The following is a 14,076-nucleotide window of genomic DNA, read 5'->3' as shown; positions in this document are numbered from 1 at the left end:
TACTGAATAATTAAATGAACAAATGAATGTCTGTCTCTTACAAAACAATGAGGTGCTAAAAATATAAATAGCTATGTCTTAAGGATCATATCATGTTTTATCCAGGTAGATGGCTATCAGTGTAACCCAGAGGAAAGTATACTTGGCTCAGAGAGTCAGGTCCAATAGATTTCAGAAAGCTTCACTGACATTAATATTTTGAAGTGACAATCCTACTTCTCTGATAAGACATTAATATCTTGACCTGTGCATGTGTGTGTGTGTGTGTGTGTGTGTGTGTGTGTGTGTGTGTGTTGCGGGGGTGGTCATTGCTTTCTAGTCATTCATTCTAAAAAGACACATTTCAAAAACAAAATATTGCTCAATAGAAAAAGCATTGGATCAATTGGGGAATGACTGAAGAAGTTGTGGTATATGAATATAATGGAATACTATTGTGCTATAAAAAATGATGAGCAGGCAGATTTCAGAGAAACCTGGAAGGACTTGCATGAACTGATGATGAGTGAGATGAACAGAACCAGGAGAACATTGTACACAGTATCAACAACATTGTGTGTTGATCAACTATGATAGACTTGATTCTTCTCAGCAATACAATGGTCCAAGATAGTTCCAAAGGACTAATGATGGAAAATGTTCTCCAAATCCAGAAAAAAGAAAGAACTGTTGAATCAGGTTGCAGATCGAACCTTACTATTTTTGTGGGGTTTTGTTGTTGTTGTTTTTCTTTTTTGAGGTTTTTCCTTTTTGCTTTGATTCTTTTCTCATTACATGACTGACTGATGCAGAAATATGTTTAATGTGATGGTATATATATAACCTGTATCAGATTACTTGCTGTCTTGGGGAGGGGGGAGGGAGGGGAGGGAGGGAGAAAAATTTGAAACAAGAAATATTACAAAAACAAATGTTGAAAACTATCTCTACATGTAACTCAAAATAATAAAAAAAATGTATATGGGAAAAAGCATTGGCACCATGTATTGTGTTTGGACTCCAGCTTTGTTCACAGGGTAAGTGAGGCAAATCACATCCCTTCTTTGGCAGAGCGAGGATATAGAATCTACACACTCCAGGCAAGACTTTAGAATGTGTTATTGTGTTATTGACTGTTAGAGCTTTTGAATGTTCACTAGGACACTTGCAAAGTGCATAAGAACAAAATAAACGGCTGTGAGCCATGAAGAAAAGTATTCTGTCATGAAAATTATATTTAAAAAGTCATGCCATAAATACATACATGTCTCACCCTCACCCCCCCACATACACACATACACATATTTCTTTCCTCTCTATCTTTTCATCTTTGCCCTATGACTATCAGTTTCTTGCTCTATAAGATGAGGAAATAAAACTAGTTTTTCTCCTTTTTGCATCAATTTTCTATTGTAAGGTGGAGGTTGGATGAGTAAATTAATCAAATCACCCCACCTCATTTAAAATGAGTATCAAGATGCTAAGACCTAATACATTTAGTAGGTGAGACTTCACAAAGATTTTTTCACCAGATGTGAAAAAATCCTAGGCACTTTCTTTGAATCAATCAAAGACATTTCAATTAAGTACAGGCAGTCAATTCAGAGGGACTTGCTCATGCCCCAAGGAACTTGTGTAAAAATTGGAACTACTTCAGAACAAGGAGAGATAGAGGTTTGGCAGCAGTGAAAAGGGGGAAGAGACATGAAAAGTTGAGCCAGAATGAACTGACAGCCTAGGGACAGCTCAAGAAAGAAGAAAGAGAAAGTTGGAGAAGAAGGGAGAGATCAAGGAGTGCCACTGGCCCTACAGGCATCTTAGAGCAGAAGACTTGGGCTGATGCCATCATTTTTATCTACCTCCTCAAAGACTGAAGAAAGTTCCTGGAAAAGGTCTCCTCTTTCTGCAACTTTTGCTCCTGGTGCTTCTCTATTAACAATGTAACAAATTCTATTGTATCTTCACCCACCCAAATATTTCTGCTAACATGAATTTTGCTTGAAACACAAAGATACTCTGGACAAGTGAGAGATAAATATAAATACATATTAAAGCAGAGAATCCAATCTCTGCCTAAAGTGAAGAATTGTCTTAACTGAAGGCTCTGAAAAATAGTGTATTATTATTCCTATTTTGGAGTTCAGTCAACTGAGGCTCAGAGAAATAAAGTGTCTTAAGTGCTGCTAGTAAAGTTCAGACTCAGGTTTTCTATTGGTATATAAGTCCAGAGCTTTTGTCATTATATCACTGGTAAACAGGTCCAGACTTTTCCCCCACCATGCTTTAATAAAGCTTAAATAAACCGGAAATGCAAAAGTCATGACTCATCACTTTTAAAAGTTTTCCTTTAGGATTTTAGCTTTTTGCAAATAACACTACAGTCTGGAATTACAAATGAAGTTGATTAGTGGGATCTCAGCTAATGAGTTAACTCCTTCTGCAGAACAAAAAAGGTAACACTGCTTTCATGTTTCCTTCATCTGTCCTAAGAAAGGCACAGATTAGCCACTAAGAACTATTTTTACTCTCCTTTGAGGAATTTAGTAGGCTGATTATGGCCTTAAGCTCCAAATGCCTGAATAATGAATTTCACACTATCCAGAGCCTTTACCAACATGAGCATTTTATTTTTAATCATAAAAGACCAAAAAAAAAAGCCTTCCTCCTGAGTGTGTGTTAATGGAATTTCTCATTTCATGATGAAGATTCTGATACTCTCTTCTCTAAAGAAGTCTTTGAGATGCTTTAGCCCTTGCCTCTGATTATTTAATTTAGATTGACTTTCATTTACTGTGCTCACTCTGTGTTCCTGGCCACAGTAGGCTTTGAGCCTTCACTGTAACACATGGCAATTGAAATTGTCACAAAATAACCCTTCCATGCCATGGAGAGGAAAATATGTTGGCATAAAAACTATGCTCATTTCTAAAATGTCAAATTGCAATGTCCCTTTCCACAGTGCTCTTTCCATAGTATAATACTGCCTTTAGTGAGTAAGTATCCAAGCTGAGTAATTTATAAGAAGCACAAGTAACCTGTAGCAGGCAGCTTGATGGGCCATTTCTTAGAAAAGAAATGGAAATATGGATGGGACAAATTCAAGAGTGGTAGTCATGGAGAAACAAGGTAAGGAGAGACAGAACAGATGAAACAAGAAAAAAAAATCAGACCAAGCAAACTTCAATGAATAACTGGGTTCTCTCCATCTTGGGCTTTCTGACCAATAGTATCAGTAACTAGGCTGTATCTTCCAGAACAATTAGGGAATTAAACATGATAGAAGCTAATTTTGTTTATTTTTTACTATTTCATTACTGATTCTTTTCTTTCTTTCTTTCTTTCTTTCTTTCTTTCTTTCTTTCTTTCTTTCTTTCTTTTTTTTTTTTTTGGTGGGGCAATGATGGTTAAGTGACTTGCCCAGGGTCACACAGCTAGTGTCAAGTGTTTGGACTGGATTTGAACTCAGGTCCTCCTGAATTCAGGGCCAGTGACTTATCCACTGCACCACCCAGCTGCCCCCTAATTACTGATTCTTAGAGGCTAGGGCTAAAGTTATGAAACAGGAACTTTCATTGGGGTCCTAGTACCAGGTTTGCTGGATTTACTTTGTTTTCCTCTGTAATTAGCTTTTACAATTTTTCTATTAATTTCTCTCTCCCTCATATGACCACACAGAATTCTACATACCTCTTGCACACTTACTATATCTTAATTTGTATTATATATAAATTTTCCCTAAAAGTATGTTTATTATTCCCTAACAAGGTTTCTTATATAATAGGTACTTGATAAATATTGTTGAATACATGGATACTGTAATAATAAAAAAGGAATCTAAATCAGTAGTTTTAGAACATTGTAAATAACTCATTTAAAATTACCTAGGGAGGAAACAACAGTGCCTCTTACCACCACTATTATGTAATATTGTACTAGAAATGTTAGTTTTAGCCAGAGAAGAAAAACAAATTGAATGAAATAGAATCAGCAGTGAGGAAACAAAACTATCACTCTTTGCAGATGTTATGGTGGTATCTTAGAAAATCCTAGAGAGGCAACTAAAAAACTATTTGAAACAGTTAACAACTTTAGCAAAGTTGCAGGATATAAAATAAACCAAATAAATCATCAGTATGTCTATAGATGATCAACAAAGCCCATCAACAAGAAATAGACATATCTCTTGTTAATATAATATAAATGACAATTCTAAGCAAATTAATTTACTTATTCAGTGTGATACCAATAAAACTACCAAAATTACTTTATAGAGCTAGAAAAAATAATAAGGACATTTATCTGTAAGCACAAAAGGACAAGAATATTAAGGGAATTAATAAGAAAGTGCAAAGGAAAGTAGCATAGTTGTACCAGATCTAAAACTATATTGTAAAGCAGAAAACATCAAACCTATTTGGTATTGGCTAAGAAATAGAGTTGTGGATCATCTGTTAGTTATGCAAGACATAGCAGTAAATGACTATAGTAATATCCTGTTTAATAAACCCAAAGACTTCTGTAATAAGAACTCACTATTTGACAAAAACTGCTGGGAAAACTGGCAACATCTCACATTGTATGCCAAGATAAGATCAAAATGGGTACATGGTTTGGACATAAAGGGCGACCATAAGCAAATTAGGGGATCAAGGAATAGTTTCCCTGTCAGATCTATGGAAAAGGGAAGAATTTGTGAACAAACAAGAAATAGAGAACATTATGGAATGCAAAATGGATAATTTTGATCACATTAATTAAAAAGGTTTTGCACAAACAAAACCAATGCAACCAATATTAGAAGGAAAGCAGAAAGCTGAAAAACATTTTTTTGGGGGGGAAACAATTTCTCCAGGCACTGTTTCTGATAAAGGCCTTGCTTCTCAATTATATAGAGAATCAAGTCAAATATATAAGAATACAAGTCATTCTCCAATTGACAAATGGCCAAAAGGTATGAATAGGCAGTTTTGAGATGAAGAAATTTAAATTATCTATAGTCATATGAAAAAATAATCTAAATCACTATTGATTAGAGGAATGTAAATAAAAATAACTCTGAGGTACCCCCTCACATCTATGAGATTGGATTTTATGGCAGAAAAATAAAATGATAAATTTTAGAGAAAATATGGAAGAAATGGAACATTGATGCATTTTGGGTGGAGTTGTGAACTGATCCAACCATTCTGGAGAAAAATTTGGAACTATTGAAAAAGATGTATAAAAAATGATGAATACCCTTTGATCCAGCAATAACACTAATAGATCTGTATCAGAAAGAGATAATTAAAAGGGAAAAGAATCCACATGTACAAAAATATTTATAGGAGCTCTTTTTGTGGTGGCAAAGAATGGGAAATCAAAGGGATTCCCATCAATTGAGGAATGGCTAAACAAGCTGTGGTATATAATGTGATGGAATATTATTATGCTATAAGAAATGACAAAGCAGGATGACTTCAGAAAATAACCTAGAAATACTTACATGAACTTATACAAAGTGAAGTGAGCAGAACCAAGAGAATGTTGTACACACTAACAGCAAAATTGTGCAATGATTATTGGTGATAGACTTAGCTCTTCTCAGCAATACAGTGATCAAAGTCAATTTCAAAAGACAGAAAATGCTATCTACATCCAGAGAAAGAACTATGGAGTATGAAAGCAGATAGAAGAATACTATTTTTACTTATTTGTGTGTTTTTTGTTTTTTTTTTCTTTCTCATGGTTTTTCCCTTTTGTTCTGGGTCTTAGTTCACAACATGAATATTGTATAAATTTGTTTCACACGATCATACATGTATAACAACAGATTGCTTGTTGTCTTACAGAGGAGGAATGGAAGGGGGGAATAGAGAAATTTTGCAGCTCAAAATTTTATAAAAATGAATGTTGAAAACTATTGTTACATGTAATTGGAAAAACAAATAAAATACTATTGAGAAAATAATATCTAAGGAGCCAAGGGAGGTGAGAACAAATTTATAATAGTTATTCTTGTTCTTACATATGGTTAAAACTCACACAACAAGTTCCAAACAAAAAATAAAAACCTCCAAAAGCTCTAACCACCTAGTACAAGGTGAAATACTGAATCGGGTTACATTTTAAACATTGAGACACAGGAGGCAGCCACTAGATTAAGGTTGATGATGAATCATTCCCATCCCTGGCCTGCACTCAGAGAATCAAATTCTCATTAAGGGAAGTAGATTCCTTAGTTTTCACACTCATTATCATATCACGTCCAATATGGGAATAATTTGATTTGGGAGGGGAGTCTATTATAGATTTCTCCCAATAGAAGGGAAAGCAAAAGAAGTACTTTACATTTGCCAGAACATGAATCAAAATCCAGCAGGGTAAGAATACCCATTTTCCTATCAACTTAGCTTATTGATTCCTGCAAGTCTCTGACCTCAGAGGTGGGAAACTAATTAGATGCACTTTTGCAAGATTCTGCCCAATCACCATTTCAAAATATATTACCTCCTTCAATGACCCTGAGCTGTCCTGATGCATGGATTTCAGAGAACTAGGCTTAACAATTCACCTTGTCCTAGGGAGGCTTCTTGTGAGGCCATTGTGAACACAAACACTTATTGGCTTTATGAGTCCGGTTATCCATAAGTTTACAGAAGAAGAAACTGAGGAGTAGATAGGCTGTTACTTTCCCAAGGTCACACATGTAGTAGGTAGAAGAAATGAAATTGAAACCTAGGCAATCTTTCCCATCATGCAGCATTCTTTCCCACTATACCATGTTGCCATGTATTAAGTGACTTATTGAAGTTTTAATGCCCCCATTTTCTGGATGCCAATAAGTATTTTCTCAATTCTTGAAAAATAAGCAATAGGCCTAGACCTCAAATTTTGCCTCAGACATGTACAAACTGTGACCCTGGGCAGGTAGCCTAGATAATCTTTCCAAATGTAGGAGTTCAAGATTCTAAGGTCAGAAAAACCATCTTCTTTCTCCCATAGCTCTCATCATCATCGTCGTCGTCGTCATCATCATTGTCGTCGTCGTCATCATCATTGTCATGATTATTGCTAACATTTATGTAACACTTTAAGGTTTCCAAAGTGTTTTATAAGTATCCTCTCATTTTATCCTCATGACAAACCTGGGAGGTAAGTGTTATTATTATCCCCATTTTATAGATGAGGAAATTGAAGCAGAAAGCAGTTAAATGACTTACTCAGATTCACACAGCTAGAAAATGCCTGAGGATGGACTTTAACTCAGGCCTTCCTGAATTCGAGGTCCTGTGTCCTATCTAACTGTGCTATCTAGCTGTCTCTAAGGTGTCTGAATGTATACAGCTCTCACTATGAAGCATCCAAATTAATTAGTTAATAATGCCAGTTCACATTTTTGTTGCATCTTTTGATTTATCAAATACTTTCCTTATAATAAGCTCATAATGTAGTAATATTCTTTTTCTGTAGATGATAAATAACTGAGGGATTCCTTGCCCAGGGTTAACCAGGAGGCAATTACAGAAGCCAAAACACTAACCTACCTTCAGCCACTGAGATCAGGTCTCTTTTCTTTAAATGTATCATTTTTACACATGAAACGTACATATAATATCCTTCCATTCCATATGATTACCATAAAACTATTTTGAGGCAGCTGGTATGAGTATCATTATTTCCATTTTACAGAAAATAAATTGATGTTTAGAGAATTGGCAGTTGCTCAGATTACAGGGAACCTTTTCTAATCCTTCTTATCTACTGCCTTCTCTCTGCTAATTATTTTGTATTTATTCTGCATATAGCTCTTTGGACATACTTGTTTGCATGTTGTTCCTTGATCTCCATTAGAGTGTGACTTCTTTGAGATCAGGGACACCCAACACAATTCCTGGCACATGGTAGTATCTGGTTAATAAATGTGTGTTAACTGACTGATTGATCACAGCTTCATGAGTGAAACCTTCAGGGTTTATACTGAGGTCTCCTTATGCCAAGTCCAGAACTTTTTCCTCTGTTCCACCCTGCCTTTCAGAAGCTAGAGAATGTATTCTGAATCAAAGCACTAAAACAGAGTTCAACAGAAAAATTGTTCATAAAATGTCTCATTTTGTTAGAAAATCATGAGTAATCTATCATATGCACTAAAAAAGCCTTATTTTCCCCCCACCACTATGTAACCATACCCTGGAACAGCAGTTGCTTCCCATAGGTGAGTTAATGAGTCCAACAACCCAGCTGGAGATGTCCTGCTTCATATATATTTGCAAATGATTCATTTGTCTTGTTATCTTTGTCTGTTTATTGCTAATTATCTAGTGAGCTACAGCAGTGCTTCTGGTACAGCTGAACCCATGTGAAGGCTTTGTCTCTGCCCTGAGGACATAGCATCCAAACCCTACCAACAGAGCTAGCTGTGTGTTGTTCATAGAATCATTTTGTCCGTTTTACTTCCAATTTGCAGCTAGAGTATACCTGGAATAATTTGCATCCTGATTTGTAGCTCATGTTTAGGCTGGATTCCAAACTTCAAAGGCTAAAGTTGTAGTACCACTAAATCCTCCTATCATTTTCTTTGATGTCTACATACAATTAAATTTCATAAAATAGAATTTTAGATAAACATTAAAATGGGATTGGAAAAAGTTGCCTAGTTAAAAAAAAAACAGTTATAAGTAAGAGTACTTAAGAATTCAGATAAAACTGAAAAGTCAGTATGTAGAATAGCGTCATTGTATTGTTAATGCCAATGAAAGTAGTCTGTCTATATGACACATTTTAGTAAGGAGGACAAAATAACTAACCTGTGAAATATATTACCACATTCATCTGATTCAGAGGGAAAGAACAATGATTATTTCACTGGGAAAGGAGAGAAAATCCTTTTCTCCCTACAGCAAAATGGTATTTTTGGAGAGAGTGAGGATTATCAAGGGTCTAATTAGGGAGAGTTATATGGTACAGGGATGAGATCCAAGAGCTGAGCAGTCAGTCTTAATTCCAGACAAACTTTTACTCTGAAATGTCCTGATCAACAGCAAAGTGTTATTCATTTCTTTGTGGGTGAAATAACCAGGTTTTTAAAAATGTGAAGACTTTAAAGGGAAATCCTTTTCATACCTACAGAAAAGAGTCTGTTGATCATTAGGAGCCAATATTGGTTCACTGCAAATGAGACACTATCTTTTTCTAAAATAGGTTCATAAGATGTGTAGGTAAGGGGAACAACATAGTGTATTTAATTATATCATAGAGTACTTATGACATAGAGTACTGGGCCTGGAAACAAGAAAACCAGAATTTAAATTTGGCCTCAGAAACTGATGGACTTTGTGACCCTGGACAAGTCATCTGACCTGTGTCTGCCTCAGTTTCTTCATCTATATAAAAGGGATAATATTATCAACTACCTCCCAAGGGTTTGTGAGGATAATCTGAGATGATATTTTAAAGTGCTCTGCAAACCTTAAGGCACTATACAACTGCTAGTCGTGGAGTATTAATTTCCCCATTTATTTGACAGAGAAAAATACAATGTCCTATATATAGGTCCAAATAATCAATTGCAAAAATACAAGATGGATGATATATTTATGATCTAACAGTATTTAATGTAGAAAAGATCTGAGAATTTTAGTTAACTAAAAGTCTAGTATAATCCAAATTATTATTTAGATACTAAAACCCTCATATACTTAACCAACAATATTGAATCATGCACTCAATAAAGATAAGATACTTTTTCCTCTTAAAAAGCTTCTGACCTACGATGGGAAAAAAATAAAGCAGGTACTTCATAATATAATGGAAAATATAATGCCAGAGTCAGTGCTGCTGAATACCAAGATATAGAAAATGTGTTTTATTGAATAAGTATTTGGGAACCCATGATGGCTTTTAAGTAATATCATGACTTGATCAGTTTCATATTAGAAAGATATGTGGGGGGTTCTGTGAAGGATGGACTGGAAAGGAGGCAAGGAAACTAGTTAAGAGGTTTTTACCAGAGTCCAGGAAACAGATGACAAAGGCATAAACTAGAGAAATGACAGTGAGAACAGAATGGAAGAGAAAGACATGAGGCAGATTTCAGTGATAAAAGAGACAAGACTTTATAATTGCATATACATGCAGAAGTGAGGATGTGGAAAAACCAAAGTTGTATGAAAACTTCTGAGTGTTGAGGCTCAAAGAATGGTGGTGCCATTAACAAAGTCAGTTAGAAGTACCTCTCCTATTTTTCTACTCATCCCTCCTCATGATATAGAAGTGATGCGGGATTCTTGAAGACTATGCCAGCAGACCTCAAGATCCAGCAGGTCCTGTCAAGATGAAAAGACTTAGACTATGGTCACATTGGTAGACTGCAATCTCTTATCCTTGGATCAAGCTCAGAAAAGTTCACCCACTGACTGATTAGAGTGGGATGGATTGTCGGGCCAAGTTATTTCAGGAAAACCATGTATTAAGCCATAGAGAGGTTATGACCTGAATCATTGTGTGGTGTGCCCAAACACACAAAGTCACACAGCCTTGGAGGAAAGTGGAAGGGAAGGTTCTGGGGAAAGCTGACGAATACACTGTGAAACATCTTGAGTTCGAGGTGCCACTGTGACTGACATTCACGTTCAGATTTCCTACAAGACAAAGAAAATATGGAAGCTAATTTGAGGAGGAGAGTTTCAGGATCAGGACAGAAATAACTGAGTTATTCCCATAGAGTAGATACTTGAGACCATGGGAATGGGAATTGTCTGATGTCTCCTATGTTGCTGAATTTTCCTTACATCATATTCCACTTGGTTTTACATAAAAGTGACTAGCAACCAAGATCCTCTAAAGAATCCATGACAGCCATCTTCAATTTCAACAAGACCTGGATATTAATATGCCCTATGCCTTCTAAACAGCTGTAAACATAGACAACATAGGGGACATCTTAGAATGTTAGTACCATAAAGGACCTTAATAGGTCCTCTTGTTCAACCACTTTTTTTTTTAGCTTTTTTCTCTTTGATAAAAGTATTTTATTATTTGCCAGCTATATGTAGAGATAGTTTTCAACATTTATTTATATAAGATTTCAAATTTCAAATTTTTCTCCCTCCCCCCCCCTCCCCTAGACACCAGGTAATCTGATATAGTCAACCACTTCTTTTATGCTTGCGGAAACTTAGACTGAGAGGCAAGTGCCTTGTCTTTGGTCACATAGTTGATTAGTGACAGAGCCAGGAATAAAACCCAGTTTTCCTGAATCCTAGTCCATACTGGCTCACTTTTTGGTAGTTTCTTAAGTAAGAGTAGGTGTTACTGTAAAGGTTTGATGTACATAATGTTTTCTCCTTAAAGCAGGACTGCAAATGAGGATGTGTTTAAATAAGATAGGACTAAAGACTGAAGTATGAATTAGGGCTCCTAAAGCCACTGGGGTAGGCCATAACCAAAGATCCCCAATGCTATGGGTAAGCCATAGCCTGGGTCTGAATGAAGGGGTCCAGAAAAATCTATCCTAAAATATCATCTTCCCTTTCCTATGGCTTTGCATGGTGCCTGAGATGATGGAAACAAACATAAGAGGGTGGGCCAGTTTGAAGTATATTACCCTGATACTGATCAAGCCTCCTATCATCAAATCATTATAATCCTTGGCAAGCCATTTAATTTCTCAACCTCGGCTTTTCCATCTGGTGTTTTCTTGGCAAAGATACTAGAGTCGTTTGCCATTTTCTTCTCCATCTCATTTTACAAATAAGGAACTAAAGTGAACTAGGTTAAGTGACTTGCCCGGGGTCACACAGCTAAGGCAGTGCCAGAGGTTTGATTTGAACTCATGATGATCAGTTTTGTTGACTCCACCCCCAGCATTCGTTTCACTGCTGCTGACTAGCTATTAGTCTTTAACTCTTCAGCACATGATTAATTTTTCCATTCATTAATCATTACTTTGAAAAAGAGTGACGTTCTGAGGAACAGAAGGGGGGAAAAAGACATATAGGCTGGTTTGTGGGTTAAACCCAGGTCAGAACAGATCAGAAACTTTATTCCTGAGAATTAGAAGGGACTGGGATTGCCTAAAAAGAGGCAAGGGGATTTTAAAAGAAATTAGAAAAGAGGGTATTGCAAAAACAAACTCATGGAGTTCCCAAGTTGGCCCCTGGCCAGTCCATCCCTCAGATCTTCTGTCTTCCTAAGGTTGACTGCAAATACCTTAAAATGTCTTAACCTTAAGGAGGCCTCATGGACTAAGATCCCATTTCAATCAAATTGAGTTTTTAGTATAGGTCAATATGGAAATGAGCCATACCTCCTTTACTGCCTTCTCACTGTGGAAGAACACGTCTCTCCTTCTGCCAGATCAGTAGCACTAAGACCACGGTAATACTCTATAATAACCATAAAAGCTAGAATTTATATAGCACTCTCAGGCTTACAAAGTGCTTTACAAATACTATCTTATGTTATTTTCACAATTTCACTGGGAGGTAGGTGTTATTATTAGCCCCAATTACAGATGAGGAAACTGAGGAAAACATAGGTTATGTGACTTGCCCAGGGTCCTACAGCTAGTAAGCATTTGAGGGAGGATTTGAATTCAGGTATTCCTGACTCTAGCCTGGAGCTCCATCATATAATTATCTAATCAGCCCACACCTAAGTAGCATTTTAAAATCTCAAGGTAGATAACTCTCACATATTATCCCAATTTTACAGAGATGGACACTAAAAATCAATGAAGTGGGGGCAGCTAGGTGGCACAGTGGATAAAGCACTGGCCTTGGATTCAGGAGAACCTGAGTTCAAATCCAGCCTCAGACAGTTGACACTTAACTAGCTGTGTGACCCTGGGCAAGTCACTTAACCCTCATTGCCCTGCCTCCCCCCAAAAAAAAATCAATGAAGTTAAGTAACTTGCTTAAGGTTACATAGCTCGTAATTGCCTGAACAAAGATTCAAAACCAGGTCTACTGACTACTACGACAGTGTTATCTCCATTGCACGAAACTAGGAACTCATTTGTTCAAGATTAGAAAAACTAGTACATAGCAGAGGCAAAAATGACAGGAGCATAGGATTTGGAGTTCAAAGGGATTTTAGAGATTCCCTAGCTCAATTCTTCTGCTTCCCCAATTTATAACAGAGTGAACTAAAATATATAGAGAGTAAGTTTGCCCAAGGTTACACAAAAGGTAAGTGTAACAGAGCACAGTCTCAGAACCAGGACCTTTTTGGCTCTAAAGCTAGTTCTTTTCCCATTATACCATATTGTCTCACTTGAGACACTTCTGATTTCTAACTTTCCAGTATTTTCCACTAGACCATGCTGGAAAAAAAAATGAAAATCTTAAATAATTTCTCTTTAAATGGATAAATATGTTCTGATGCTCTCAAATAAGTTTTTTTTTTTAAGGCTTCTGGTTTTGTTGGTTACAAAAGCTCACTAGAATTAGCCATGAATGATTTCATAAATATTATCAAATAACAAAATGAGAAAAACAAAATGAATTATATCATTTGAGATTCTTACACTAAGCTTCCATAATCTTTAGCAACAATCTTGTTTATGAACATGCCAGATAAATATGAAATGTTGAATTTATTTAATTTTTAGTCTTTTTTTTTCTGAAATGATCAAGCTCGACACTACCTCAATTCTACCATCTGCTGGCCAAATATTGCCATTACTACTTTGAACTTCCTCTATGCAATGCTCTATGTCAAGTAGGAAAAATGTTTTTAAATAGAACAATGATGTAAAAAGGCATTCTCTAAAATTCTGTGTACAATTTAGTGCCATGAAATTAAGCTCAATTGTCCCCTTGTTTCTGATACTGTCTATCCCTAGAAGGACAGAATTTTAAGGCTAAAAGGGACCTTAATCCATAGAATGGTAGTATGAAGGGGGGAAAAATTGTTAGTGGTAGAAAGGGCTTTAGTCCATTGCTTTGGACAATTAAAGCTAATCTTGGAAATCATAGAATACAAAATGTTACACCTGGGAAAAACTGTAGATCATGAAGTGTAACAACTGGATATGACCCAAGAATACAAAACACAGCTTTGGGGAAATGGAAAGTACCCCAGATATCATCAGAGCCAGATCCTCCATTTTATAGA

This window comes from Dromiciops gliroides, chromosome 6, assembly GCF_019393635.1.
Source record: "Dromiciops gliroides isolate mDroGli1 chromosome 6, mDroGli1.pri, whole genome shotgun sequence".
Lineage (NCBI taxonomy): Eukaryota > Metazoa > Chordata > Mammalia > Microbiotheria > Microbiotheriidae > Dromiciops > Dromiciops gliroides.
Note: the sequence above shows the minus strand (reverse complement) of the source record.